Source organism: Protopterus annectens, chromosome 4.part1 (assembly GCF_019279795.1).
Source record: "Protopterus annectens isolate FY-2018-M chromosome 4.part1, PAN1.0, whole genome shotgun sequence".
NCBI classification, from domain to species: Eukaryota; Metazoa; Chordata; order Ceratodontiformes; family Protopteridae; genus Protopterus; species Protopterus annectens.
The window spans coordinates 279253337-279266313 of NC_056734.1; positions in this window are offsets into that span (position 1 = coordinate 279253337).

Here is a 12977-nt window from a genome sequence, read left to right on the forward strand (position 1 = left end):
ATTTTTGTTTTTTGTAGGGAACAAGCACCTCACACCCCTGAACTTATACATAGAAGCTCCAAGATCACCACACCTAGCAGAAAAGGGAATATGTCAGAAAATGGCAATCTCAGACTTGACATATGTAAGCCCGTTTTTTTTTCAGCCGTTCAGTCTCCATGTCTCAAGACTTTCTCTCTCTCTGTCTAGTGGGAGGTGAAATATCAAATAGCTATACTATAATACACATTATCAAATAAAAACATATTGTTCTATAGTATAATATCTAAAACATCATAAAACTTCCAGTTCTGCAATTATTGAAAGTACATTTAAATACTTAAATGTCACTTGCTCCATCTATTCAGTCCTCCTACTTTGCTGTATATTGGAATTGTTTGTGTTTATGTGCGCAAAACTGTTAGGAAACTGAAGAAAAGGATAAGCCAGCACCTGTCAGAAATAAAAAGGAAAGTGGACATAAATGCATTGTGTAAACATATAAATGTGGATGTTAAACATGTTTTTACATTTCAAGTCCTTGAAATTGCAATATACTATTCGGGATACTGTACCTATCCAGGCATGTCCAAAGGGCAGTTTCAGGTGTACTCTCCAGTCCAACTGATGAATCTGAGCATTCTGAGGCAATGTTACAACTGCCTCATGTACACAGACAACCCTCTCCTCCTACCACCAAACACTAATACATGTGAGAGATGCAATTATACAGCCAAACTGGAGGCTAAGCTCTCTCAACCCAAGACTGGATCAGACAGTCAAGAGGAGAAGGGAAATACTTGCATCACACCACCAGTCTCACATAGACCCATTAAACCAGCACCAGCAAAAAACACACATAAATACATGAAAACATACTCGGAGGCTCTAAATAAAAATCTGCAAAAGCAACAGAGACCTCCAAAGCAGACATGCAAGCAACCTCCACCCGCCAACACAAATCATGAAACACATACTTCACAAAACCAGTGCACCATGCAATCACAGCCCTTAAGGCAAAATAACATACCCAACATAATAGTAATAGGTGACTCTATAGTCAGGAACACTGACATCCCACAAACTAGGCTGAATAAGGAGAAGTTTACTGTTAGCTACCTGTTGGGTGTCAGGATCCACCACATAACACGAGCACTCAAGTCACTCCAGAACGAGTACAAATATGACTCTCTCATTGTCCATGTTGGTGTGAATGACCTGAGCCGTACCTCCCTGGACTACATGAAAAGACACATGGAAGAGCTCTCTGATCATGTAGCCCAGGCTGGTATGACCCTGACCCTGAGTAGCATCCTGCCCTCACCAAAAATAATTCCACAGTATAAAGAAAAAATTCTCAATTTCAACAAATGGCTAAGTTTCTGGTGTCATTCAAAGGGGATCCAGAGTCTGTCCGCCTGGGATGACATGCTCGACAACCCACGCTGCTTTGTTAGAGATGGCTTGCATCTGTCACCCTTAGGCTTTCAAATACTGGCCAAGACTCTTGTCACCGACACAGTGCCTTTTTTAGGCAAGGCTCAAAAGACAAACCCACCGCCATAAATAGCACAAGTAACAAAAAACAGAGGGTAATGCTATTCAATGCCAGAAGTCTAAACCTCAAAATGTGTGCACTTGAGGCACTCCTCAGTATGGAGAAAACTGATATATGTGCAGTAACAGAAACCTAGTTTAAGGCTCTAGAGAACACCCCAGCACTACCAGGCTACAACTCATACTATACATTTTGGCTACAGAACCCGAACCGAAATACAAAAAGTGGGGGCGTATCCATATTCATCAAGGATACCTACACCTCCAGGTTAGTGGCACAGCATGATGCTTCAGAGATTATCCATATCCATGTGCAAATAACAACAGGCAAAACTGCAATTCAAATTATAGCTTGCTACAGATCACCCACCATGTCCCAGGACCCCCATTCCTCATTTCTGGAAACACTGGGAAACATAAAGGTCCTACCAAACACCCTAATATTGGGTGATTTCAATTATCCAAACATTAACTGGGAGAACTACTCAAGTACTAACTCCCTTGGCCAACATTTCCTAAAATTTATAAACTCAAATGCCCTGTTTCAGCTTGTCAACACTCCCACCGGAGGTGACAACATTTTGGACCTGGTCATCACCAACATGGGTGACCGGTGTTCCACACCAGAGGTCAACCCCTCGCTGGTTAGATCTGACCATAAACAAATCACTTTGGATAGCCATAATCCACCTCCATGGCAGGACAAGGAAATCACCGTGAAAAACTTTTCAAAAGCAAACTTCACGTTCGTTAAGACTGGGGTGGAAAGTTTCAAAGCCCCCATGCTAAAGGATAACGCTGTCCAAGCTGCAAAATCCTTTACTAATGCATTCTACAGGCACCTACAAGAATGCATGGATCATGCTATCCCAAGCAAAACCAAAACTCACTCCTCCAAGAAAAGAAAACCAGTCTGGTGGACTCCTGCCATAAACAAGCTATACAATAGAAGGAGGAAACTAGTACAGAAAAGAGTAAAATCCTAAGAAGGAAAGACATCCCTGATCAATATAAGCAAGAAACAATGATCCATCATAAAATCATCCAAGGCGAGCTTCAAAAGAAAAATTGCCAAGGACTCCAGAGATAACCACAAGGCATTCTTTAGCTATGTCAAGAATCTAAGTGGCAATGCTCAGATCTGCTTGGAGTTAGTGCAGAATGGCACAAAATACACTGAACCGACCAATATCGCCAGCATCCTGGCAGACAGGTTCAGCGCAAACTTCAACCCCCTCTCACCCCTAAAAGGGCCCATAACCATACCAGAAGAATGTAGAGTCCTTGAAATCACAGACACTGAGGCAAAAACAGCCCTCTCCAAAACCAAAATCACAGCATCAATAATGGGACAGTGTCCCAGGCTGCATCCTACATGAGCTTAAAGATGAACTAATCCATTACCTAAACACACTGTTCAAACTCAGCCTCTCTACAGGCTACATACCCATAGAGTGGTGCACAGCAACGGTTATTCCACTCCACAAAGGTGGAGCCACAACAGACCCCGGGAACTATCGCCCTATAAGCCTGACTAGCTTGGTCTGTAAGGCTATGAAGTGCACCTATTGGGAACCTCCAAACACTGGTCCCTACCCATTTCAGCTTTGTTAATGGCAGATCATGCCTCCTAAACTTGGTGGACTTCTTTGAGACAGTTACCAAGGCTATAGACGAGGGAAAGGTGGTACACACAGCCTACCTAGACCTCACAAAGGCCTTCGACACCATTCCCCATTCTGGTATTATAGACAAGCTCACCAGCCTGAACATACACCCCTACATCACAAGATAGATTGCCTACTGGCTCACGGACAGAACCCGCATGGTGAGAGTTGCAGGAGCTAGGTCCGACTCTAAACCAGTTACAAGTGGTGTTCCCCAGGGCTCAGTCCTAGGACCCGTCTTGTTCGGCATATACTTCTCAGAAGTACAGACAAGCACAGGAGGACTATGGCTAACCAAGTTCGCGGACGACTGCAAACTAGGGGCTATAATTGACTCTCTGGCTGACACAGATATCCTCCAAAAGGGTCTCACTGAGACGGATACCTGGTTTCAAAATCATGGCCACAAGCTAAATGCCTAAAAGTGCATAGTCATCCCCTTTGGAAAAAACAAAGTACCCACAAACTACCACATAGGCGGTAGTCCCCTAAATACGGAAGACATAATAAGGGATCTGGGGACCCAAGTAGATAGTAATCTCACCTTTGATAATCACATTGTCAAAGTGGTTAGAAAATCCTTCTACGTGGCCCACCTAATCACAAAAGGGTTTGCATCCAGATCAAAAGAGGTCATTGTGCCCCTGTACTCATTACTCATCAGACTCATCTTATAGTACAATGCCCCATTTGGGATGTACCTTACAAGACACCTGCAACAGCTGGAAAGACCACAGAAGTATCTCACCAAGAGGATCACTGGCTTCAAACAGATGCCCTATGCAGCTTGACTGAAGAAACTCCAGCTGTACTCGGTTGCATACCGCCTAGTCAGAGGTGATCTCTGCCTGACATACAAGGCCATGTCCAACCCAGAACTGATGGACATGCTCCACCTAAAGAAAACCTTATCCCCTCGAGCCACACGGTCTAGGGATCTAAACCTCACCATAACAATAAATAGGACATGCTGGAGGTATAGATTCTTGTCCCAGAAACTTCCCATGCTTTGGAACAAGATTGCAATCTACATTAGGCAGAGAGCCTCGTTAACACTCTTCAAAAGAAACCTTGACGAGTGGATGGGAAACAGAAAGTTTACACTGGGGATCACTTCAGTGGCTGTGCTGGACAGAGGCACAGGGAACTAATCTAAGGGCGTGGCGATGGCTAGGCTTATAAATGCCTTTGGGCAGATAGCCTAGTACCTACCTATGAACCTATGAACCTATAAAGCACTGATGGAAATAAAAGAATTTTGCTGCCAGATAGTACTGAATACAACTATACCAGTACTTTAACTCACAGCATGTCTACAAAATATATTTTAAAATTATGATGATTTTGGTTGTCTAACTGAGGGTTTGTTATGAATATTTATCTTTTAGTATTGAATAGATATGATGAAATTAATTGATAAAAGCTTATCTCTGTGCTTGATTTGCTTTTATTATTTTACTTTGACTAAAGTGTCTTATTTGAACTACTTGATGTTTGGGCCTTTGCAGTTACTGGTTTGAATCTTTGCAAGTAAATCTGAGAGCAAATACATGTACAGGTATATGGCCAGTAAAAAAAAATGGCAGTGTGCAATTCAGGCTAACACAGATATCAGCATTAGTAGTGCAGTGGTTGCATGTTTCAGGCTGTTTATCCACATCCTTCTCATTTAAAGCAAATCAACTGCCTACATACTGTTCTAGTTCAGTTACTTTATTTCTGAGAACCTGGATTCAGTTTTATCACCATTTGTCACCTCACAGTAAGACACTGTCTGGTTTGATTCTCAGCTAGAGCGTCTTCTGCATGGAGACATGCATGAATGGGCGTACCTTCGTTGAAGGCTGTGCGTCAGGCCTGACAAGCCAGTACGTAAAAATCAACTGCCAATCATTAGCGGACCGGAGTACTGCTGTGGCGACCCCTAAGCGGGAAAAGCCGAAAGACACAAAAGTGAAACCATAATAGTTATCATACAGTATCACAAGCTTATGTTGTGAATGTTTGGCTAGAACATTTCACAGAATTATTGTAGAGGTTGTTTTGTTGCAGATGTATTCTTTGTCAATTGTGACAGTTGCCTGCAACTTTTCTGACTGTTGGCATATTTGGGCTTCACAATTGCAGTCACATTTGAGATATCACATAGCAGCTCCAGGTAGCCCATTTGTACTATATTAATATATTTGTAATGTGTCTGTTGAGTAACCTGTAGTGCACAACTCAATATGCCTTTCTGTAACTTATTACAATACATAGGTTCATAGGTTCATAGGTGTGTACTAGGCTAATGGCTCTGGAGCCTTTACAAGACTAGCCCATAGGATTACCCTGGCATCATGCCATCCAACTTTAGTTTCCAGTGCCTCTGTCAAGTAGAGCCACTGGAGTGATTCCCGGGGTGAATTTTCTATTTGCCATCCACTCATCAAGATTTCTCTTGAAGAGGGCCAGTGAGGTGCTCTGTTTGACATGTATGGGAAGTCTATTCCATAGCATGGGCAGTCTCTGGGTTATGAACCTGTTCCTACAGCACGTTCTGTTGATTGTGGTAATGAGTTGAGGTCTCTGGAGTGTGTGGTGTGGAGGGATTGGGATTTCTTTAGATGTAGCATTTCTAGCAGAACTGGGTCAGACATGGCTTTGTAAGTCAAGCAGAGATCGCCTCTAAGTAGGCGATATGAGACAGAGAATAGCTGGAGTTTTTTGAGTCTGTCCATATAGGACAAGTGTTTAAGGCCTAGGATCCTCTTTGTGAGGTACTTTTGAGGCCTCTCAAGTTGTTGCAGGTGTCTAGTGAGATACATGCCAAATGGGGCATTGTACTTGATGAGTGGCCTAATGAGGGAAGAGTAGTGGGAGACAATGACCTCTTTCTTCCTGGATGCAAAACCCTTAGTAATGAGATGTGCCACATAGAAGGACTTTCTGACCACAGTGGCAGTGTGATGGTCAAAAGAGAGGTTGCTGTCAACCTGTGTTCCCAGATCTCTTGTAATGCCTTCTGTGTTCAGTGTACTATCATCGATGTGGCAGTTCATGGATACTGAGTTTTTCCCAAAGGGGATGATGACACATTTTTTGGCATTGAGCTTAAGTCCATGGTTCTGACATCAGTCGTTGGTTTCAGTGAGGCCTTTCTGTAGGATGTCAACATCACTTGGGGAGTTAATAATGGCTCCCAGCTTGCAATCTTATGTAAACTTTGTCAGCCAGAGTCCCTTCATGTTGGCCTGGACTTCTGAGAAGTAGATATCAAACAGGAGAGGATCCAGGATCAATCCCTGTGCAACTCCACTCATGACTGGTCGTCAGTCTGACTTGGAGTCAGCTACTTTCACACTGTGGATTCTATCTGTGAGCCAGTGTGCAACCCACCTAGTGATATAGGGGTTGATGCCTAGCTTAGTGAGTTTTTCTATGATTCCTGAGTGGGGAATGGTATCAAAGACCTTGGCCAGATCAAGGTAGGCTGTATGAACCACCTTGCCTTCATCCACAGCTCTGGTGACTGACTCAAAGAAGTTGACCAAGTTGAGCAGGCATGATCTACCCTTCACAAAACCAAACTGTGTGGGATCCAGAGGGATCCCTTCTGTGGCACTGCTTGACAGGGGCATGGGAAAATAATTTTCTTGGGTGGTGAAAGCCAGGGAACCTTTTCAGCTAGGCTTATATAGGTCCTCAGGCCTATAGCCTAGTACCTACCTATGAACCTATGAACCTATGGAGATTCCCTATATCCTTGCTTATTAGGTCCATGATGATGTGTTCCATAGCTTTGCATATCAGACTTGTCAGGCTAATGGGGCGATAGTTCCCAGAGTCTGTAGTCACTCCTCCTTTGTGGAGAGGGATGACTATAGCAGTGCACCATTTGGTAGGGACAAAGCCTGAGGTGAGGCTGTGATTGAACAGGGCACACAGGTGAGGTGCCAGTTCACTATGTAGTTCATGTAGAACACAGCCAGGGATATTGTCAGGTCCCATAGAAGCCGTATTCTTGGCCTTGGACAGTGCTGTTTTAACCTGTGCAGCAGTAATTCTGGGTGCCTGGCAATCTACTGGTATTGTGATTGGTCCTGGGGGGGGGGGGGTAAAGTTGGCACTGAATCTGTCAGCCAGTATATTGGCAATATCTGTTGGCTCAGTATAGGAGGTACCATTCTCCAGTAGCTCAGAGCAAATCTGGGTATTGCCATGGAGGTTCTTTACATAACTATAGAAGGCCTTGTGATTGTCTTTACTATCTGCAGCAATTCTGTTTTCATAGCTAGCTTTAGAGGATTTGATGAGGGATCTCAACTTTTTGTTGAGGCTGATAAGGGAGTTTTTCCAGTCTTGGGACTTCACCTTATTCCGCATCAGTTTCCTCCTTCTGTTGTAGAGTTTGTTTATAGCAGGGGGCCACCAGATTGGCTTCCTTTTTTTGGAGGAGATTGTCTTGGTTCTATTGAGTATGGCGAGATCCATGCATTTGTGTACGTGCTCATGCAGTGCATTCATGTATGATTCAGTGGTCCTGCAACTATTTTCTATTTGCATGGGTGATGTGAAGTTAGCCACCTCTGTTCTTAGGAGCCCAAAGTTAGCTTTGGAGACGTTTTTCATGGTGGTTACCTTTGGGGGGGGGGGGGCAGTGGGAGGGATGTGGATTTCCAAGGTGATTAGTTTGTGGTCAGATCTAGGAGTTGACTATTGGTGTAGAGCAATGATCACCCATGTTAGTAATGACCATGTCAAGGATGTTGCTACCTCTAGTGGGGGTAAGAACGAACTGGTCCAGGGCATTGGAATTAATGAATTCCAGGAAACATTGGGCAAGTTTATTGGTACATGAGTAGTTTTCCCAGTTAATGGAGGGGTAGTTGAAGTCACCCAGTATGAAAGTGTTAGGTTGGACTCTAATATTTTCCAGGGTGCTTAGGAACACATGTCAATGTATTTGCAGAGCTGCACGCATATTACAATGTGTGTACATATCTATAATGGGCCCATTGGCTATTTTTAGGCACACACCTATGTAATAGTGCTAAACGTTTTGCATCATGTTTGGGTAGATACACTATATGTCCTTCCTGATGCACTCATACGCCTGTCTGTTGTAGGTTTGGGGATTACTGCACCACAAGCATGCACAACATACCAGGCTGCTCCTACTGGATGCATCCTGCATGGGATATCACACTGTAATTAGTCTACATGGTCAGCTATATGATTTGGTTTATGATGTGAGGAGAGCTTAGTAGTGTAATCTCAGACACCTTTAAAACTGTGTTTTGTAAGCAGCAGAGATGCACCTGTGTGACCAGCTGCCTAATCTGAAAGTATAGTCCACTTCAGTATGACCAGTGGCCTAATCTGAAAGTAGTCTACTTCAGTATTATTGTTATTAATAAGCTTCTTAAGCTTCTTCAGCCTAACAAACAAAGATCTTCTTGCATCTATTTTTGTTTCACAGTATGTCAGAATTATTTATTATATTATCACTTTATACATAGGAACCAGTATAAAGAACAAGTTTACCCTCAAACGGGAAACAAACAAAAAAGAAAGCATGTTTTAATCACCTTTTTGTTCTGTGACATACTGAGCTGCTGTGTCATTGTAAGTGGTTAGTATTATTGTGTAATTTGTTATACTTAAAACAGACTGATGGGGACTACCAAACTGACATGATGTTGTTCTGCAGCCATGGCATCTTTCCATAGTGTAGTCTCTGTGTCAGGTATATGCAGTAATCTGAATATGAATACAACAGAAAAGACTATCTGTATATTTTGTTCTATGTCAGTTTATTTTTTAGTAGCAGGCTGCTAAATAAAAGTTTATGGCAGTTTTGAATGCTGTACCAGCAAGAGTTGCTGAATTGCTTAAATGTTTGAAAGAAGTGCCATGTACCATACCCAATTACTTCAGCCTCATGTGCCAGCTGGCATATCCCTCATTATTTCTACTGATTGAGTGTGAGTGATACTTCACACAATGACTAACTTCCCCGTGATGATGACAAGTAAGTACCTTGTTTAGACATCTTAAATAGACTTTCATTAGGTTCTCCTATGAGTCGCTGACTTCCACAGTGCTGACAATCCAAAGTGCAGAAAAATAATGTCCGAAATACAGAAGGGCAAACAAAAAGAACTCTATGCATTTTTTTTGCTGGGATGTCAAGCTTCCCTGCACCATTAGATATGAGATCCAAGCTTCCCACACCCTTGAACTTTTATGTACAAATTCCATGGTACAAATTCCATGGTTGCACCAACCTGAAGAAGGGAAAAATCTCCCAAAAGAAATGAACGATTGCTAGCAGACACTTAGAACTTCCAAAAGCAGTGAATCATATATTCGATGTTATGTTTCTCTGTGGTTTCTTTTTTTTTTTTTTTTTTTTTTTATGCAGGCAACTAACATTTGATGGGCTTCACCTAAACCACCTGCAGAGGTATCCTTTCATTGGAATTAATGGCCTAAACAGGTTAAGTAAGTAAATGTAGCTACCTGTCTGATGAAAGTGTGATGTACTGCCCAGGCATAACTCATAAACACAAGTAGGCTACGAATATGAGTTATGCTAATGTGTGGTATATTGCACTATCATCCCAAAACAAGGTATACCATACATTTATTAATTTAAGAGTGAAAAACAGTTCTGCAGGGTTCACCTTTTGTGGTATTGAGAGAGCATTGACATAAAGACAAAAGTCACATATTGGCAAAATCAGTTCAGTACTACAGTGTTACTGGAAGAAATACTTCAGCAAATAGGTAAGTCAGAATGACATATAAGGCATTGCCACAAAGGTAATTATTTCCTCATGTTCTGTTATCAGGCCTTATACTTTTAAATATACATTCAATTTAATACTGTAAAAGAACTCATAAAATCTGAATGCACAATATATAAGAAGTGAAACACAGCCTGTGGCTATATTTAAACAAAGTCCATAAAGTGTACTCATTCAGCAAATGAAAAAGAAAAACACCTGAATTATAGTACAGTTGAGCATTGTAGATGGTCTACTTTGTTTTTTTTTTAAATTAACACAAGCCAAATCTACAACCAGACAATATAAAACAGTTGAAGCTTGGACAAAAAAACAAACAAAAAAACAAAAAAACAAAAATGTGTGTTTTGTTGTCACTGCATGTGAGAGTCTTAGCTTTTGCAGACACCTTGTACTTAAATACATTTACTCTGCAGCTGCGTGACTGATGAAAAAATGAAAAGCTAACAATATTTTGAATAGCTAACAGTGCCCAGATAGGAGAAGCTGTCAGTGATTCCCTACGAGGAATACTAAGGTGTTGCCGAATGAGGCACTTCAGTTGATGAGTTGCAGCCTCATCCACTTCAGACTTGGTATTGTGAAGCCCACTGTAGTCTTATGCCACTAGTGAAACAGATAGAGGAGCCTACCACTGTAAGTACAGGCTCCTGTTACCTTATATTAAGGCTTAAAATGTTATATGAAAACACTTAGAAAGAGTAATGTTGTTTATCACTTTTATCCTGGAGCTGTTACTTTATTCAGTTTTGCAGTGTATCTGTAAGAAATATCAATAAGTGCTGCTGTACTGCAGTTAACATGGCTAAGTTATTTCCTTTACTCATATGCTACAGAAAGCTTTGCATAAGTTGAAGTACCAAAGGAATGTAGCTGTGTGACTTGACTAGGTTGGGAGGGTGGCCTAATAGTTAAGGTGTTTGCCTTACAAACACAAGATGCAGCGTTTGAGTCTCACAAAGGATAATTGGCTAGGCTTAAAATAGCTTACAAGTGCAGTTAGCCTAGTACTAACCTATGAACTACACAGTCACTGCTTAGTGGTGTCTTCAGCCAAAGACTGTATCTATAATATATATTGGGAGAAATGAAATAAGGAAATAATGTAAAATTTCAGACAACCAAAAAGGTCTGCAGGCAACTATATAATTGGGTAAACAAAGGAAGATACTTAAATCAAGTTTTGTTTAAAAGCAGCACTGGTGAGATAGGTTTAAGGGAAAATAACATTATTCATTTTTTTGTGGAAAAAATGCACTTTACATGTAGGTAGAGTTGTCCTTAGAAGTTTAGTCAATGTAAAATAATCGACAAAGATAAGAAAGAAGAAGTGTGATTCTCCAGTACCTAATGTACATTAAGTCTGAAAAGTATCTGCAAAGTTTTGCTAGTCATTTTGTGTTTTCTTTATAAGTAACTTAACTGTTAGAAGATGTTTCCTTTCAATGCACTTTTTGTATTAGTTAGATAAACATATTCTGCATCACATATATTTTTTGTGAACATCAGCTGACATGCACTGTTGTATTTGTCTAACAATATATTGCTTACTCTGTCTTATTCTTTAGAGGGGGGAAAAAAAAATATATATATATATATATATATACATATATATATATTATTTATATATATATATATATATATATATATATATATATATATATATATATATATATATATATATATATATATAGGAGAGAGATGGAGGGGGGGATAAATCATGAATGAATCCATCAGTCATCTTCTGACAGTAGACCTGGAATACATAAAATGTCATAAAAGAGTCATCCCTAATTCCTTAATATTCATGCTTATGTAAACACAGAAATAACGCGAATGACAGAAATAGGTTAAAAACCCTGGAGTCTGCCTATCTCATCCATGTGTGCACCAGTAGAAACATCCTGCATCTATGCAGCTGCAAGGTCATTCCATCCGCTTACTCCTTTTCACTTTTCTCAAGTTGTTTTAAACAAGTGCTCCTCCTATCTTAGGGGAAAAAAAAACATTCAGCGATCTATAAACCCATCAGAAGAGAAATACAACCTCATTTTATTTTGACTACAGACCTGGAAGATCCACTACATTTTTCTCTATCCTTTTGATTAGTTCCCAGGAAGGCACAATTTCCTTTTTTTTTCTCTTTTTTAATTTTAGTATACTGTGCTATATAATAGAATATAATGCTTAAAGTTGTAAGCAACTGCACCAGAAGAACAGCATTCAGTAAAGAGAAAATTCTAATTTCCTCCCTTTCGTTATCCAGTATTTTGTAGCAATTTATAGCTTTGCTGGACTGGATGTGATACAACTAGCAGATTGTGGAATGTTGCCACTATTCTGCATCATTCAAACAGTGAGGTTTACTGCTTTTTGATTATCAATGGATGAAAATATTCCCAGCAGCATTTGAGTAATTGATTCTTATGCAGGTGTTTAAAGACATGCTTTCTGACATGAGCCTTTTGTAATCTGCAATGCAGAAAGAAAACCTGCTTGGAGAACGGATTATTTCCTTACATGTTCTCAAATGAGAAAACATGATGCATCTTTGCTACACAAGCAAGAAACAGTAATGTTACACACTCGCCAACCTACTCCCCTTGTCATTCTTAGCTGCTGGAAATAATACCTTCTTTCATCACATCTACTGACAGCTTCATGAAATGTTGCTCTTAGGAGACAAGAAGAGTCATTGCTCATTCACTGCAGTTTACTGCATCAGGATTTTGAGGCCTGGTACAAGGTATTAAGTAAAGCACAGTAAATTAAAGCCCACTACATCTCAGATTAACTGAAAGGTATGATTACAATGTACAGTTTCCATAGTTTTTCTTCAGTTTCATTTAATAGTAAGTTTGTACATTTAGGAAATTGCAGACCATAAGTACATTTTATTTGAAATATCCTTCTCACTGTGTTGACCAAAGGTAGTTATAGATTCTTCATCACTTAAGTGCCATGTAAGAACAGGCTCTATATG